We start from the raw sequence: 18896 nt of genomic DNA, 5'->3' as shown, positions 1-18896 counted from the left end.
TAATAAGGAAACGCGGATGGACTGAGGAGTCAAGAAAGTAAGAAATTAGGAAAATTGGATGAAGGAAGTGACCTTTAAGAATATGAAGTGTAAGACCGGTGGCTTGATACCCTTAAAGGGAGATGCCATGTATGAAAGATATCCCAACATTGAGATGACTGTTGAGATAAACAACAAAAGTAAATAAGGAATTATTAAGAAGAAGTTCACGTTGAACACGACCAATATCTTCCAGAACACCCTTGTTATCGTTACCCAATTTAGGAAAGAAAAGCGGATAACCGTTGTTATCTTTTGGAGGCCATATTGATTGACCTCATTTTGAATACAGATGTTATTGTAAAATTAGGCATATACTATCGAGGTGGGAATGATTGAATAAGACACCCTCATCAGGGATATATGACTTGATTTATCCATGAAAGGATGCATGTACTTTTTCTAAAGGTGGAATTAAGGATAGAACATCGGTAACTTAAAATGATCCTAGGGGAATGCATAAAGGTTGGCATTTCACCCTTAATAGGGATAGTATGAGTTTGACAGTATGAATTGGAAAGGATTAAGGTAACAACAACCTTTAAGGATCAGTGGAGAATTTTTCAGAAGTATATAGACAATGATTCTGGTATTAGTAAATGGTATTTTGATATGCCCTGTATCTAGGGAATACAGGAGGAGCGATTCAAAAATAACCTAAGAGGTTTTACAAGGAAAAAAAGTAATATTCAAAGTTTTCAAGAATAGAAATTTTGATAAAGGAAATATGACATAATTATAATGATGTCAGGTGGGCACGTGTTGAACCATAAGAAAGTACAGATCGACCCAATGAAGGTCGAGATTGGTGAAAACATGTAGGACCCAAGATAAGAGACGTCCTAAGTATGATCGAGAGTCAGTTGTGACAATGTTAACCTCTAAAAGACCGAGGCAATAACTTATGGAAAAATGGTGATATATTTTTTTCACCAAAGCATATGGAAGAGCATTTTCACGCAAGTAGTGATTGGAAATGAGGTAGAAAATTTAGTTGAAGATCATTTAAAAGACATTGATTGTAAGGAAATTTTACTATCAGGAAAGGCCAAAGAGGTGGCCGACACTTTAAGTGTAAAAGGACAATCATAGGCGCTCGTGCCAGAGGAATATAGTGATAATGGTTGAAGCCGTGAAGGTTGTATTATGGTTTGGAAGATTGACGTTCCTTCTGATGACTGTGCAATACCCAACCGTAATAGTAGTTTGGTAAAGGTTTAATTCGTGTAATCGCCATGAACGGGCTATCTATCTTAGAAGGTCCTATCTTGAGGATAATCCGGGACCATGTTTCAAAAAGGACTAAACGAATCTTTAAGTTAAGTCTTCTATTGAAGGCATATGATTAGGAATGGTATTAACCTGCTATCGTTGCTTTGATTGAAACTCTTCTGCAATTTTATCTGCTTCATGTCATGAAAGTACGTCAGGATCTGGAGTCTTCTTCATGAATTATGAATGGTGATTATGTTAACTCCTTAGAAGAATTTGATACGACAGGTATGGAGTCCGTATGGTTAACTATTAAGATCCAAGGAAAACGAATGACTACAGTGGGTCAGCGATGGACCATAGTAATACAGCAATGATTCTGTGAGTAATGAGTCGATTACAACCGTAAAAGTTATATTAGAATGGATGTTGAGATTGAGTACCACTAATCGGGTCGTGGTGATGTATAAGTTATCATTGATAGACTAATTAAGTCGATTATCTACCTATTGAATATTTATTCCTTCTTAGGAATAGAGAGTCGTATTACTATACGAAGAAGGTTGCGGTGCAAGCATAGAATTCTAGTAACGATGATGTCTAGAATGAAATCCCAGATTCGATTTTCGATGTCAAGGGAGTTTCAAAGGTGATTGTGTATAAGCTCGAGGAAGAGCATGGGTCCATAGAATGATGGACGGAATATCAAAAATAATTAGGCATGTGAAATACGATGTTATAATACTTGATGTTGATATAAATACATATATGTTTTGTTCTCCTATGACAAACCTCCATAGTTCAGAGGTAGATTCCAAGCCAGATATTTTATGGCAATAAATTTTTTTCGTATATACAATTCTCTTTTGTTCGTTCTTTTCTCTTCTTTTCATTTCATGTAAGCTGAGAAGAACAACCCTTCCAGAAGGGGAGGTATTGCCGAATGACTATCTATCTGTGTGATAGAAGCCTAGTAGGATACCATCTATGGTTTAATTGCTTGTCAAGTACTAAAGGCTGGCCACCTTCTGTACTAACTATGCGATATAACAAGTGTTCATGATCATAGTGATCTCTCAATAAATTCCTTTACTTCTATATGATTGATCAAACTTTGGGAAATAGAAACAGCTGGAAAAAGGAGTAATAAAGTTGCGGTGGTATTCAGAATGGAAACACATTCTTGATACTAAGGTTGACATGGGTATTAAAAGGTTATAGAACGCTAACGAGCCAAAGGTATAACCAGTATAATATTAGGAACGGAAGGTGATAGCGATTACGAACTGGAAAAGAATGGGTATTGAGAAGCAAAAGTTCTAATGCTAAAAGCTATAATGAGAGTCCGTGCAATAGACTTGAAAGAATTTAGAATGATCACTTAACGCGAATTAAGTTATCTTACGACAATAGATCATATGTCAGTATTGAGATATCTCCTTATGAGATCCTTGAGGGAAGACAATGTCGATCTCCCTTATGTTAGGATGAAGTTGTAGAGCGCAAGATGCTCAGACCCGCAGTAGTCCAAAGGACCAGGGATATAATAGATCTAATCAGAGGACGGCTGGTAGTAACCCAGGATGGACATAAGAGGTATGCTGATTTGACTCAAAAAGGACAAAGAGTATGAAATAGGGGGACTAGTAATGTTATAGGTATCCCCTTGGAAACCCTTGGAAAGGATTGATGAAGTTCGGAAAGAAAGGAAAGCTAAGTCTACAATTTGTTGGACCCTTGGATATATTAAGACGTTTGGGAAGTTAGCATATGAGCTAGCCCTACCCCCGAACCTGTAGCAAGTTCATAACGTGTTCCACGTATCAATGTAAAGGAAGTGTAATTCGGATGCCAGACAAATAGGGGCATATGAGCGCATAGACATGCAACCAGACGTAACCTATATGGAGCAACCAGGAAGGGTATAGATTAAGAAGGAACGAGTGCTTAGGAGAAGGGTTATCAAACTAGTAAGAGTTTGAAGGTAGAACCACAATGTGGGAAAATTTACTCGAGAGTTAGAAAGTGCAATGCTAAGAGAGTATCCCTATTCATTTTCTATCTGATTCCGGGACGGAATCCTTTTAAGGAGGGGAGACTGTAATAACCCCAATTTTTGGAAATTTTTGAAACCCTTATGAATAGTGTTTTTGCTGAATGAGAAAGCTTTTCATGCCACACTATGTAGGGGTTCTGTTATGGATATTCTAAGATCGTATTAGTATTCCATAAAGTAAATAAGTGTATGTAAAGATCGTCAGAATCCAATTCCGAACACTTTGATTTTTCTCGAAAATCCACCAGATACCGAAAGAATTGAGTATAAGGTAACATGATTAAAGGGATTTAAATTCAAGGATTATAAGAGAGGATTATAAAAAGGAATATAATGTATTGAGAAAGGTTAAGGGAACCCAAGTAATAAGATCCCGGGTATGATCCCTCAAACGATCAACGAGAAAGAGAGTTAAGCGAACCGTAAAATAAATAAACGTCCAAGGGGAAAGCACATGCAAGTAACATGAGAAGGAAGCTTCTAATATAAGCTAAAACATGTGGTTAGAAGCAAGGTGACATCATCACACCACAAGAATGAGACATGTGGCAAAGTAGTGATGCAAGCAATGACATAAGCAAGCGAAAACAAGATATTTAGCCAATAATTAACCACAACCATGCATTCTTTGCACAAATATCAAGGCAAGACAAGCAAGCAAAAGCTCTCCCCCATTTCTTTCTTCTTCCATTCGGCCTTTTCAAGAAATGAAGAAATAGATTTTCAAAACTCAAGTTCTAGGCCATGGGAAATTACAAGATTTATTTCCTTGGATCCTATATTTCATAACTTAGTTATACCATGAGTTTAAGATCAAGATTCCATGGTTTGCATAGCTAATCCACTCATCAAAGATGATGATGAATAGTAGTGAATAGTAACTTACTTTGATTTTCTTGATTTTCATGAAAGCTTAAGGTTGATTAAGCATAGATCAAGGTTCCTAGAGGCTTGTTAGTGACTACCCACTCTCCAAGGAAGGTATAAAGTCTTGAACCCTTAGTTTTAAGTTTGGTTTTTTTGGATGATAATGGTGCTTAGATGAATGTGTTTAGTTTGATGTTGATGGATGTTGGATTTTTGTTGAATTGGTGATGATTTGGTATAGTTTAAACTTTGGAAATCGTTAGGTTATAGCTGTCGTAATGCCCGATTTTCTATAAACTGTTTTGTGATTAAGTGTTGAAACCGAATACCCACTTCTATAAACTAACCACTTCCATGATTAGATAGGTTATGTTTCAAGCTTCGTTTTGATGTGTAGTTCGTTTGAATCCGATGTACGGTTTAGGAGAAACGACCGTTTTAAGTAACGGCGTTTCGTGACCGAACCATTACCCCTCGTCTTACTTTGAAACCTTGGTTAAGGCCCTTAAATGACTAATTGGAGCATGAAACATTTATGTAGAGTGTGTTAGGCAGTTGATAAGACACTCGCGAAAGAATCGCCTTAAAACTCGTAATGGGTAAATTATTAAAAATGGTGGAGCCGAGGGTACTCGAACGACTTAAGTAAATCGTTAAGCGCAAAACGAGCGTTAGAGTCTGAGTTGGTTAGAGTATAGATTTACAAGTGACTTTGGTTTAATTCCAACTTACTTGTTGCTTATAGGTTACCAGACTCGTCCCGAGCCATTCGTAACCCCCAGTCGCTCAGGCAAGTTTTCTACCCGTTATATTGATGTTGTGATGTAAATATATGTATATGCATTATCTTGTGATAGTGCATGATTGTTATTAGCAAATTTTGCGATATATTGGAGCATGCTGATATGGTATATATGCATGTCTGTTTCGTAATCTGGTTATCTATCTGTTGATTTCAATGCTTATAGTTGCATAATACCTATGCTAGAAATAAGCAAGTAGTTGCGTATACCCTTAGTATAGGGGATAAAAGGTGAACATATTTCTAAACCGGGAGTCGATGTTCCCGAGTATATTATATATATATATATATATTTATATATATATGGATATAGTTTTTAAAACTATGGATCGAATAAGGTTTATTCGATACCTTTATTTTACTTAATTGAATATTAATTTGAGTATTCATTCGAGGGCTTATGACTCAGTTTATTTTATTATTTGAATATTATTTGAATATTCATTCGAGGGCTTATGACTCAGTTTATTTTATTATTTGAATATTATTTGAATATTCATTCGAGGGCTTATGACTCAGTTTATTTTATTATTTGAATATTCATTCGAGGGCTTATGACTCAGTTTATATTATTATTGAATATTACTTGGATATTCATTTGAGGATGTATGACTCCTTTATTTTATGAATATTATTTATAGTATTCATTCGAGGTATTATGACTCCGCTTATTACTTAATAATATTCTTTATTGTATTAAAGAATAAGGTGTCGATAATCAAACTTATTTTTGATTATTCAAATAAAGATATTACTTTCGTATAAGTATATCTTTGATTATTTGCTATTCATTCAAGTATAAGTTTTCCAACTTCTACCTCAATTATTCTTATGGGAATATTATTTAAATAATAATATTCAGATATTTCTTTCATATCGGGACTGATTTATTTTAATAAATCAGTATTACTCCAAACATTCTTAAAAATGTTTTCGAGTCTTCAAAATGATTTTTAAAAGTTAGAGCGGATCCCAAAACTCATTTTTATATTTAAGATATTCCTTTCAAAGGGGATTTAAATATTCGCTCAAAACCTGGGGAATCCGGCTCAGTGGTGTATTTTATATTCGCAACGAGGTTGCTGTTTTGGTAAATGAATTGATTACTTACCCAAAGTTCGGGAAGTAAGTCCATCTATCGAGTCGGCATAAGCAACATGGGCTCAGTGGGCGTCCATGATAGTGTAAGTGGCTCAGTGGGAGTCCATCAAATGCGTAAGTGGCTGAGTGGCAGTCCAACATAAGGTCCTATTGCGACCAGGGTGATGACCAGTGGGGAATTCGTCCATCTACTAGTAGAAAAGGTTACTTATTGGTATCTTTGCCTGATCAGCAAGATATCAGGTTTATGCCAAAATTCTTTCCTTTCCAAATTTATTGGATATTGCAATTCTGTTCATACTTTACATGACAGAGGTTTTCAGGAAACGTATGTATATATATATATCGGGACTTAATGAAGTATATCATAACTTCATTTCCTTCAAAATATTTCAAGGATTGAATCTATTCAAGTCTTATCTTGTAGTCTCATCAGTGTGATGAACTTTTGAAATTAATTATAACTTGAACGATGGTAGTTCAAGTAGTATTTGGAAAAGATATAAGTATATTGGAGTATCTTGTAACTTCATCTTTTAAACTTATATCTAGTAAATGATTATCTTATGTATGATAAAGATTTTCAGAAAAACGTTGAGACAAGGTTAGATATATTAGATCACCTTGCAACGATATTTTTATACAGTTATAAACTGGAACTCTGTGTATATTATGCATGGAAGAGGACTTCAAATATTTTGAAAAGTATATATATATATATACTGAATATTTTGCGACTTCATCGCATTAAGATATCAACTTGGTTCATTTCTTTTGACCAAGACTTTCATGAGTACTATGAGAAGATTCATATATTGTTAATCATTATACATATTATTTTGGTGGGCTTGCTGCTCACCCTTGCTTTCTTCTTCTTTCATCACACAACATCAGATAGACAAGATGAACAGGACCAAGCTCCCGATTCGCAAGCGGTTAGAAAGCGTTATGCAGTCTTCGGGAAGCGTTGATGCCGCTGTAGCTGAGGTAGGAGCTACCAGTAGGTTAGGTTTTCAACTATTGAGGAACCAAACTTATGTATAATATGAATTGTAATAATGGCAAGGAAATGTAAATTTATTCAGAACCCTTTTAAGGTGTATTGGCAGATAATTGTGGAATAAAATGACTTGTGTTATTTTTGGTATTCATCTCTGAGACTATAACTTGTGGTGTGTGTGTGTATATTATGGGGTCACAGTAGGCAGTAGTTGGTTGACTGTTAAGATTAAGTATTGATAAGGGAAATGGAACTCGTGACAACCCGAATCCCCGACCCCGGATTTGGGGGTGTTACAGATACTAAGTTGAAAATGAGTACCGCCTATCATCCTTAAACAACGGGTCAGAGTAATGAATCGATTCAGGAAATATAAAGTATGTTGAGAGGTTGAATTTTAAGGAAAACGGGATGATCATTTATCATCAATGTCAGCTTTAGAATTCCACTTTACCAAGCCTTATGTGGACGCAAGTGTAGGTCCCCACTTTATTGAGATAAAGTGGGAGAAAGGAAGTCGTCAATTCCTAAGTTAATTCAGCACACCAATGGTGGAGTGATATTGATTGAATCAGCTCGGAATAGACAAAAAAAGTAGGCGGAGTTGTATCAAGAGAGAGTATGAATATAGAAATAGGACCAGTAGTGTTAGTAAAAGTTTCACCTTGACAGATGTTGGATAGGTCTGAATAGAAGGGACAAGTTGAGTCCTAAATTTAGTAGACCATTCGAGGTATTGATAAATATAAATAAAGTTGTTTATGAGTTGATGTTACCATCACAACAGTATGTACATATAATGTGTTTTTCCTGTCAATGTTAAAACGATAAGTATCTGATTCGAATTAAGTGATTGATTAGGAGTCAATGGGCTCTTGTCCAAGTTTGTTCTACATATAGTAATCGATACAAATTCTTGATCGTTAAAGGCGAGTCCTTGAAAATGAATGTATATCTATAGTGAATACGTTTGAAATCCTCGAGTAGAAGGGTCTACTTGGGAATTAGAGTTAGATATGCTTGACAAATATCCTCACTTATGTAATTAGACCAGATTCTGAGGACATAATCTTTATAAGGGTGGAAGGATATAACGACTCGTGTATTTTTGAATTATTTAAATATGTAATTATGGAATTATTAGATAAATAAATATGTTTATTGGTTTTGACCGCTATGTGTTGTCTGATTTTTATCTATGTGTGATTTATGGTGTACCGGGTTGTCCGCGTGATTAATTAAGGAATTGTATTGAATTGTTTCACTTTTAAAAGTGGTTTTCATGAAAATTTATTTGTATAAATATTTGAAGTGTCTCTAAAATTATTTTTATGGTTTTATAATTACAATAATTATTTTTAGGATTTTATAAAATTGAGAAATCAATATTTTATTAATTATTTATTTTTAAATAATTTTCTGATTGCTTTTATTTATAAATTATGTATTTAATTCCAGAATTCTTCAAAAATTATGAAACTCACATTTATTTAAGTTTGGAATATTTTGAGAATTTCAAAATTATTTCAGAAATTTTTGGGATTGATTTTACCCGCACGTTGTTTCGATTAATTGCTAAATGCGGGTATTTGTTGCGCCCCAAAGTTTATTTAAAAGTTTTGAAATTTATGTTTTTATCTTCTCTGGGATATTTATAAAATTTTTAAAACTTGTTTGGTAATTTTCGGTTCATCTCTAACCGTAACTTTGTTCGATAGCTGGCTCGATTCGAGATATAATTTGGGCCCTCGGTAATTTCAGGGACACGTGTCAAAATCTAATAAAAAAAATTGACACGTATCCATTTTATTTGATACATGTTTCACCATTATTTTTTTCATTCCCATCTGTGCAGATTGATTCACTCAATCTCTAATAATATATACTCTCAAATCTCTCAATGTCTCCTCGCACTCTCTCCCCCCTCCATGTTCTTCGTTTTTCTCTACTTCCTGCGATTCCCTGTTCTTGCTCCTTCCTCCTGGTCGATCTCCGTTTCCGGTAATTTTTTCGGCCGCACTTCTTGTCTCGGTTGTTTAATTCCGGATATTGGCTTCGATTTCTTCAGTTGATTTGTATATATATACACTTGTATATATGTATGTATCTGTGTAGCTGTTTGTTACCTCTTAATTTCCAGTTTTCGCCGTTTGAATTCTGGCTAAGTGGCCAGAAGTGTGTGTGTGTGACTGATTGTGTGTGTTCTTTGTGTGTTGTTTCTGCTCGTTGCTGTCGCCTCTCGCCGGATTCCGGCGGCGAGATGGTGGTGGTTCTGTGGGCGTGCACATGCAACGCCTGTGTGCACTTAAGTCTGCGGTAGTTCTGTTGTAATTTTGTCAAGCTGAATTATTTATTTATTTATATTCTGCACTTTCGTGAAATAAATACTAAATTCATACGGGAATAATTATTATGCTAATCGGTGAAATTTCGTGTGGAAACTCCAAATTTGTCGGGTACCGACGAATTTTACCGCCGTCGGCGAGCCGACGGTGGACTGTGATGTTTATCCTGAGTCCTAATATTTTAAAAGAAATAAATGTAAAAACGCGAATAATAATAATTAGTTGGTTTAAATCAGTGATTGGGATTTTTGGAATTGGAATGTGATTGGATAATTGTTGCGATTGTTGTGTTTGGGATTTGACGTCGATTGATGTTTCGACGGGTAGTCCGATAAACAAAGGAGACGCTGCCCAATTTCTGGGAAATCAACTATGGAAATGCGGGAGCGTGTAACACACAAAAAACGTGCTAATAATTCACGCAAGTATACGCGTTCGCAAGTAATATAGAATAATTTCTAGTTCGTTCCCACAGAGACTCAGACTAATTATGTTCAATTAACACTTACTCACCAATGTATGATTACTTCTCAATGTCAAAACAATAACACTTAACTTTGATTAACTAATTATTAACTACAATTAACTACGAGAATTAAACACTTAATTAACACTTGAATTAACAATATTAAACACACATGAGATCATAACTTCATTACTACTTCATTCAATAGTCATTGTTATTACCCTTAGCATGAAACGGTGATGATATTAATCGAACAACACGAAACTGATAAAAGCCAAATTTCATTGTACTAATACCATTCTACCAAACATCCACAATTAGGATAGAAGTTGAATAGACATCAATTATGTTGAGACCCTATATGTCTACAGAATTTGACAACATAACGATTTAAGCACAAGTTATTCTTTATGATTACACAGGGCAAGTAAAACGGTTAGAGTTGCCCACTAATCATGCATACACATACATGAACCTATCCTAGCATGGCAAGTTCTAAACCTCAAGATCCCCCGTCGCTTCACAGGAGATTAATAGCCCATCTTATATGTTTGCGACGCATATAAGACGATTAAGCGCAACCTATGCTAGATATCATACAATCATCACACACTAAGGTATTAAAGAACTAACTAAATAATTCCATAGTAAATCCGTTACGACCCCATGATCACGATTAGCCCATAACAGAACTCATCGTCACCATGGTTCATATGAAAACATGATAATAACACACAATATAAATAAATAAAAATACTTATTAAAAACAGAGTACGTCACAAGAGTAATAAGGTTCAAAGTAAAGAAAACTAGCATCCACCGATACAACGAATAAAAGAATCACAAGAAAACGTATGCTTCCTCTTCTTCGTTGCGATGTGCTAAAACGGTCTTTTTCCTTCTCTCCTTGGTCCTTGCTTGATACCACGCTTTTTTTGTGAAACATCTCTGAAAACTACTTATATAGAAGCCCAAAAGAACCAGCCGTCTCAGAAGTCCATCAGAATAAGGATTATAAAATTCAGAATTAATTTTCTCGCCCCTGAGCGGCCGCCCAGCTTTCCTGAGCGGCGCCCAAGCTCCTGAGCGGCCGCCTAACATCCTGAGCGAGCGCCCAAACTCCTTCTGGAAAATTCTGCATTCTGCTCCTGATTTTGCTGCGTTCTGCCCCCAACTTTTCAAACCAATGCCAAGCACTTCCCTAGGCTTATTTCTGATGAATTCTTCCTACATGCGCAAGTTATACCCTGAAATGCAAAAACACTAGAAAAACGCATCAAATACATAAAATACTTGATTTCAAGACATCAATTCAAGTCATAATAAGACGTTCTAAGTGGTATAAAATGCCACTTATCACACCCCAAAACTAAAATCGATGCTTGTCCTCAAGCGTCACAGACTCAAAAATAAAACAAAAACATGCATGAACGCAATTTACATGAAATGCAGTGATCCCCCCCACAATGACTAAACCAACCAACTCATAACATCTCAACAAATGCAATTAGGCGAATAAAGATCAACCAAATCATGCAAACTAACATACAACTAGAAACGTGGTGTGTGTAGATGCTTAACAGATATGCTTCGAAACTAGATCAATTATCATAACTCGATTATCCTCAAGGCAATCACATGATTATACGAAGAATAAATTCTAGGCACAAAATGACTTATAACACTTCAAGATCACTAGAGTTTATTACGGAATCATGCTTTTATTCAACACAACAACAAATGCTTATTTAACCGTGCAATGAGTGAGGTCCACAAAAGACTTATGCAATGGCATCCATTTAGCGAGCGTTAGGTTAGCGGATCCCAGACTATAAAAGCCTTAGGTCACTAGGCACAAAGTCCCCTAAGAACTTAATAACTCGAATACCAAAGAGCCCACTCGTGATCAATTATGCATTAACTCTTTTTTTTTCTCTTTCCTTTTTTTCTTTTTGTTTTTTTTTTCTCTATATTTTTTCAAATTTCTGAGCAAGTGCGTTTCACTACATCTTGCTCAACCCTAGATTACTCGCATAAAAATACGAGCCGGCTACTAGCCTTTCGACGCCTAGCCACAATTAGCAATGAATTCCAATTTTTACTCCAATTTTTTCTTTTAATGCATTTTACCATTAAGGGCCTATCATAAATTCTAATAATAATCAATAAATTAATCCTCAAAAACCATCAAACCATAACAACAATCTAGTCCTTAAGCATACTCTAAGACTTAGTGAAATTACAAGTGTTTCTAGCATGCATGTCAACCTACAAGACTCAATCATCACTCTAACTCTATCACTACACTTGCATCAATATCACAAATCAATCGGTAAAGCAACGCAAAAGGGATCATGGTATATGCATGAGCTAAATGACATGACATGATAAATAAAGCTATAAAAAAATAAAAAAAAATCTATATATGGCAAAAATATGCAATTATATGAACTAAACTATCATGAATATGCAACTACATGACACACACATAAAAATATTCCTTAACTACCACCCCCAAACTTAAAATCTTCACTGTCCCCAGTGAAGGTAGTAGAAAGGAACACAGGGTATACCTACTCAGAGAAATCATCATCATCACCCTCGGAGGGTGGAGTGTCAGGAGGCGGATAAGCAGAGTCCTCACCAAAAATAGGCTACTGGATGTCAGCTCCAAGGCCTCTGAAAGCAGTCCCAAGTACAAGGGTGAGCTCCTGAGCGAACCTACTCTGCGACTCATACATCGCATCCATCCTCCTCGACAGCCTCCTATACTGGGCATCAGCCATCCCATCACCTTCCTGGGCTCTAGAAGAGCCTGCCTCATCACGATCCTGGCTGGGCCTAGCCATGGTAGCACCAGCTGCTGGACGTCCTCCTAGAAGATGATATCCCAAACCATGCTCCTCGGGCTCTCCACCCGTCCACTCCTGCTTTGCATTCAGCATTGCTGAGTCAATAGGAGCGGCTGACATCTGCAGCTGCTCGTGAGAAGGCCAATGAACTCCCACTGCTCTGCACAGCTTCGTAACAGTAGATGCATAAGGGATGTTCATGTGTTTCGCCCCCCTCAAAAACTTCAAAATCCCTTGGTAGATGAACTCACCAAGGTCCACATAATACTCCTCATTTAAGATCCCCCATAACAACCTTGCTTTCTCGACTCTAACCTCATGTGCATGCGAAGTAGGCAAAATATTAGCACAAATAAAAGCATTCCATGTACGGGCATACCTATTCATCGCAATCGTCGGGAAAGAACGATACTCATTAGATCCCATCTTGAACTTCCACACCGTGCCCGACTGATAGAGGGTAGCACAAATCAAATCCAAATCAAAGTCCTCGGGGTTCTTCTCATTCCAATTCTCCTCCGTGGGCTTCCTTTGTCGCTGTCCAATCATACGACGAATCGCCGCAGGATGATAATCAACAGTAAGCCCACGAACAACCGTAAACCCATTCTTTTTAGCCTTGGCGTTCGCATAAAACTCGTGAACCACACTCATTGGAACCGCCTCCGGTGACTCACAAAAAGAAATCCAACCTTTCTCTGCAATCATCGGTAACAACTCACCATCCCTCCCCGATGGTAAAAATCCCCTCTCCTTCCAAATTGGCTTAATCAGAAGCCTAAAATACTCCTCCTCAGCAGCCCTATCTATCAAACGAGGCCTCGCAGCAGTTCCCCTCGAAGAATCAGCAGTAGAAACGGTGCTGATGCTATCAATAGTTCGGGATCTCTTAGGTGCCATTGAAACTGAGAAAACCACTTCCCAGTTTGCCGTGTCCCCATAGTAATGCTTCAATCTCTGGCCATTAACCTTGAATGCTTGGCCCGGATCATCCTCAAAAATCTCCACCGCTCCATGTGAAAACATAGTTTTGATGATAAAAGGTCTAGACCACCTTGATTTCAACTATCCAGGAAAAAGTCGGAGACGAGAGTTGAATAAAAGAACTTGCTGCCCCGGCACGAATGACTTAGGAGATAGCTTCCCGTCGTGCCACCTTTTTACTTTTTCCTTGTACATTTTGTTGTTCTCGTACGCTTGAAGTTGAAATTCATCAAGTTCATTTAACTGAAGCATTCGCTTCTTCCCACCTGCATCTAGATCAAGGTTCAACTTCTTCAACGCCCAATAAGCCTTATGCTCAAGCTCCGTAGGTAAATGACATCCCTTACCATAAACAAGTTGAAACGGGGACATCCCAAGTGGAGTCTTGTATGCTGTTCTATAAGCCCAAACAGCTTCATCGAGCTTTAAAGACCAATCTTTTCTTGACGGACAAACAACTTTCTCTAGAATGCGCTTGATCTCTTTATTAGACACTTCAGCTTGACCATTAGTTTGCGGATGATAGGCAGTAGCAATACGATGATTCACATTATAGTGCTGCATCATAGAAGTGAACTTACGATTGCAGAAATGCGACCCCTCATCACTTATGATTACCCGTGGCGTTCCAAACCTTGTGAATATCTGCTTATAGAGAAAATTCAACACTACCTTTGCATCATTCATCGGTAGAGCCTTGACTTCTACCCATTTCGAGATATAATCTACCGCCAGCAAGATATACTGATTATTGCAGGATGAGACAAATGGTCCCATGAAATCGATTCCCCAAACTTCAAAGACCTCGACTCCAAACATCACATTTAAAGGCATCTCATCCTTTCTAGTAAGATTCCCCACTCTTTGGCAATGATCACACCTTAAAATGAACTGATGCGCATCCTTAAACAACGTAGGCCAGAAAAAACCTGCTTGCAAAATACGAGCTGCCGTCTTTTCACCCCCATAATGTCCACCATAAACTGTGGAATGACAGTCTCGTAATATCCCCTCCGTCTCACAGAATGGGATACATTTCCTGATGATCTAGTGAGCTCCCTGTCTAAACATATATGGTTCATCCCATATGTACCACTTCACCTCATACATAAACTTCTTCTTTTGAGCTGCATTCATATTAGGATGCATTATATTGCTGACAAGATATTTCACAATATCTGTAAACCATGGCTTTTGCTCCAGAACTGCGAACAACTGCTCATCCGGAAAATATTCGTTGATCAATGTCTTATCATATGAAGTCAAACCGGGATTCTCCAATCTAGAGAGATGGTCAGCTACTTGATTCTCAGTACCTTTTCGATCCTTGACCTCTAACTCAAATTCCTGTAGCAAGAGCACCGAATGAATAATCTAGGCTTCGAATCCTTCTTTGAGACCAAATAGCGAATGGCAGCATGATCAGTGAATACTGTCACCTTTGTCCTAAGCAGATAAGATCGAAATTTTTTGAAACCAAAGACTATAGCCAAGAGCTCCTTCTCAGTAGTGGTGTAGTTTATTTGAGCTCCATTAAGTGTCTTACTAGCGTAGTAGACCACATGAAAAAGATTATTCTTGCGCTGCCCAAGAACTGCTCCCACTGCATAATCACTCGCATCACACATTATCTCAAAAGGTTCTATCCAATCAGGTGCCGTAATAACTAGTGCAGTTATCAAACTCTTCTTGAGAGCCTCGAATGCCGCCAAACATTCATCATCAAATTTGAAAGGCACACCTTTCTCGAGCAAGTTACACAACGGCTTAGATATCTTCGAGAAGTCCTTAATGAAACGCCGATAAAAACCCGCATGACCAAGAAAACTATGGATTCCTTTCACAGAAATAGGTAGTGGAAGATTTTCAATGAATCCCACCTTGGCTTTGTCCACCTCAAGACCCTTGCTAGAGACTTTATGCCCAAGAATAATGCCTTCACGCACCATAAAGTGACATTTTTTCCAATTGAGCACCAAATTAGTTTCCACACACCTTTTGAGCACCGAACGAAGATTATTCAAACATTCATTATACGAATGTCCAAAGACGGAGAAGTCGTCCATGAACACTTCGACATTGTTTCCAATCATATCAGAGAATATAGCCATCATAAATCTCTGAAAAGTGGCAGGTGCACCACATAAGCCAAACGAAACTCTGCGAAAAGCAAACGTGCCAAATGGACAAGTGAAGGTAGTCTTTTCTTGATCTTCTGGTGCAATGCAAATCTGATTATACCCCGAATAGCCATCCAGAAGACAATAATACTCATGACCAACCAACCTGTCAAGCATCTGATCAATAAATAGAAGAGGGAAGTGATCCTTCCTCGTGGCTTTGTTCAACTTTCTGTAATCCATGCATACCCTCCATCCTGTGACTGTTCGAGTGGGGATAAGCTCGTTCTTCTCATCTGCTACCACAGTTATACTTCCTTTCTTAGGTACACATTGCACGGGGCTCACCCAAGAACTGTCAGAAATAGGATATATGATTCCTGCATCTAGCCACTTCAGAATTTCTTTCTTCACCACTTCTTTCATGATAGGATTAAGTCTTCGCTGTTGCTCAACAGTCGGCTTACTACCTTCCTCTAGCAGAATTTTATGCATACAGTACAAAGGGTTGATCCCTTTGATATCTGCTTAGTCCATCCGATGGCCGATTTGAATTCTCTCAAGATCCTCAAGAGCTTGTCCTCCTCACTACCTGAAAGGTCAGATGCAATAATAACAGGTAAAGCAGATGCATCACCTAAAAAGGCATACCTCAAGTGTTCAGGCAATGGTTTAAGCTCCAAAGTAGGTGCTTCCTCAATAGATGATTTAAGCTTTCTTTCAGCATTCTTGAGATCAGTAGTACCAAGAGATTCAAATGGCATGTCTAGCTTTCGCCTCCAAGGAGAAGCATTTAGATATTGTAGTTGCTCATTGCCATCCTCATCTTCATTGTCAAAATCCCCCACTAAGGCTTTCTTTAAGGCATTAGACATCAGCACATGATCAAGTTTTGAAGTTACCGCAGAATCAATTAAATCCACCTTTAAGCACTCCTCGTCTTCTGTGGGGAATTTCATCGCCTTGAATACATTGAATGTCATATCCTGATCCTGCACCCTCATAGTAAGTTCACCTTTCTGCACATCTATCAAGGTACGGCCTGTAGCCAAGAAAGGTCTTCCCAAGATTATGAGAATCTTCTTATCTTCCTCGAAGAAGTGCTTATCCACCTTTACTAGCATGTCCTCCACGATGCCTCGTGGGTATGTAATAGAACGATCAGCAAATTGTAGAGATATACAGGTGGGCTTTGGATCAGGCAAGTTCAACTTTTTGAAGATAGACAATGGCATCAGATTGATGCTTGCTCCCAAATCATACAGGCATTTGTCGAAAGACAACTTACCAATGGTGCAAGGAATGGTGAAGCTACCTGGATCTTTAAGATTTGGAGGTAATTTTTGTTGCAGCACAACACTGCACTCTTCCGTTAGAGCAACGGTATCAAGGTCATCCAGTTTCACCTTCCTTGAAAGAATACTCTTCATGAATTTTGCATAACTAGGCATTTGCTCCAGAGCCTCAGCAAAAGGTATGTTGATGTGAAGTTTCTTGAACACCTCCAAAAACTTACCGAACTGCTTATCCAATTTTTGTTGTTGCAATCTCTTAGGGAAAGGTGGTGAAGGATAGAGCTGTTTCTCCCCTGTATTACCCTTAGGCAGAGTGTGTTCAACAGTAGTCTTCCTTGGTTCCGCCGCTTTCTCCTTTTGCTTCTCTTCTTCATCAATAACTTCAGCTTCTCCATCTTTCACTTTTTCAGCATCAACAACTTTTCCAGACCTTAAGGTGACAGCCTTTACTTGCTCCTTAGCTTCCTTCCTACCTGGCACTTCAGTATCACTGGAAAGTGTGCCAGGTTGACGATTGAGCACATCATTGGCTAATTGACCGATTTGATTTTCCAAGGTCTTGATAGAAATAACCTGACTTTTGCACAACAACTTGAGCTCCTCGAAATCAGCACTAGAAGGTAGAGCAACACCTCCTTGTTGAGGATATGATTGCCTTTGAGCGTAATGCTGTGGTTGCTGGAATCCAGGTGGATTAAACTGTTTACTTATGCCTTATTGATATGGTTGCTGAATAGCATTCTGATTATTGCTCCAACTGAAATTAGGATGATTTATGTTGTTAGGATGATAAGTAGCTGGCACAGGTTGCTGCGGTCGCTGATAATTATTCACATACTGAACAGATTCATTAACAAGAGAACACTGATCCGTAGCATGAGAACCTGCACAAAGCTCACAGACCATAGCTATCTGATTGACTCCATAGTTGGCTAAAGAATCGACCTTCAAAGACAGCGCTTGGAGCTGCGCTGTAATAGCTATAGCTGCATCAACTTCCAGAGTACCTGCTACCTTCCCAGGCATCATCCTTTGAGTTGGGTTTTGATGCTCATTTGCAGCCATAGTTCCAATAAGATTATAAGCCTCCGTATAGCTTTTGGCCCACAAGGTGCCTCCAGCTGCTGCATCGAGAATGGGCCGAGATTGGGCCCCCAAACCATTATAGAAACCAGTGATCACCATCCAGTCAGGCATACCATGATGTGGACACTTTCTCAACATCTCCTTGTAGCGCTCCCAAGCTTCGCACATAGATTCTGTTGGTTGCTGTGCAAACTGAGTAAGAGCACTCCTCATAGCTGCAGTCTTCACCATTGGATAGAACTTTACCAGAAACTTTTGTGCAAGATCTTGCCAAGTAGTGATGGACCCAGCTGGTTCATAATGTAACCAGTCCTTAGCTTTATCCCTCAGAGAGAATGGGAAAAGCCTCAACTTGATAGCCTCATCAGTCACACCATTATATTTGAAAGTACTACAGATCTCGACAAAATTCCTGATATACATGTTGAGGTCTTCAGTCGCAGCACCTCCGAAAGAAACAGAATTCTGCACCATCTGAATAGTGTCCGGCTTGATTTAAAAAGTGTTAGCCTGAATATCCAGATGAAGTATGCTTGACTGAATGTCATCAATTTTAGGCCGAGAAAAGTCCATAAGAGCTGGATCTGCTGCTGGAACTATACGATCACCCATGATTACTGGTTCTTTCTGCTCACTCTCTTTATCCAAATCTTCAAAATCTATCTTCTCCG

The 18896-nt window shown here is 38.1% G+C and overlaps 1 non-coding gene across 1 annotated transcript; it reads left to right on the top strand.

Annotated features, from left to right (window-relative positions):
* The first annotated feature begins 18334 nt into the window (after nt 1–18334).
* Nucleotides 18335–18441, top strand: LOC141681688 (small nucleolar RNA R71). The gene has a single exon (XR_012559114.1). It is a non-coding gene; the product is annotated as a small nucleolar RNA R71 (small nucleolar RNA).
* The last annotated feature ends 455 nt before the right edge of the window (nt 18442–18896 follow it).

This window comes from Apium graveolens, chromosome 8 (genome assembly GCF_009905375.1).
Source record: "Apium graveolens cultivar Ventura chromosome 8, ASM990537v1, whole genome shotgun sequence".
NCBI classification, from domain to species: domain Eukaryota; kingdom Viridiplantae; phylum Streptophyta; class Magnoliopsida; order Apiales; family Apiaceae; genus Apium; species Apium graveolens.
The sequence above is the reverse complement of the archived record's forward strand: the minus strand, read 5'-3'. Positions and strand labels throughout refer to the sequence as shown.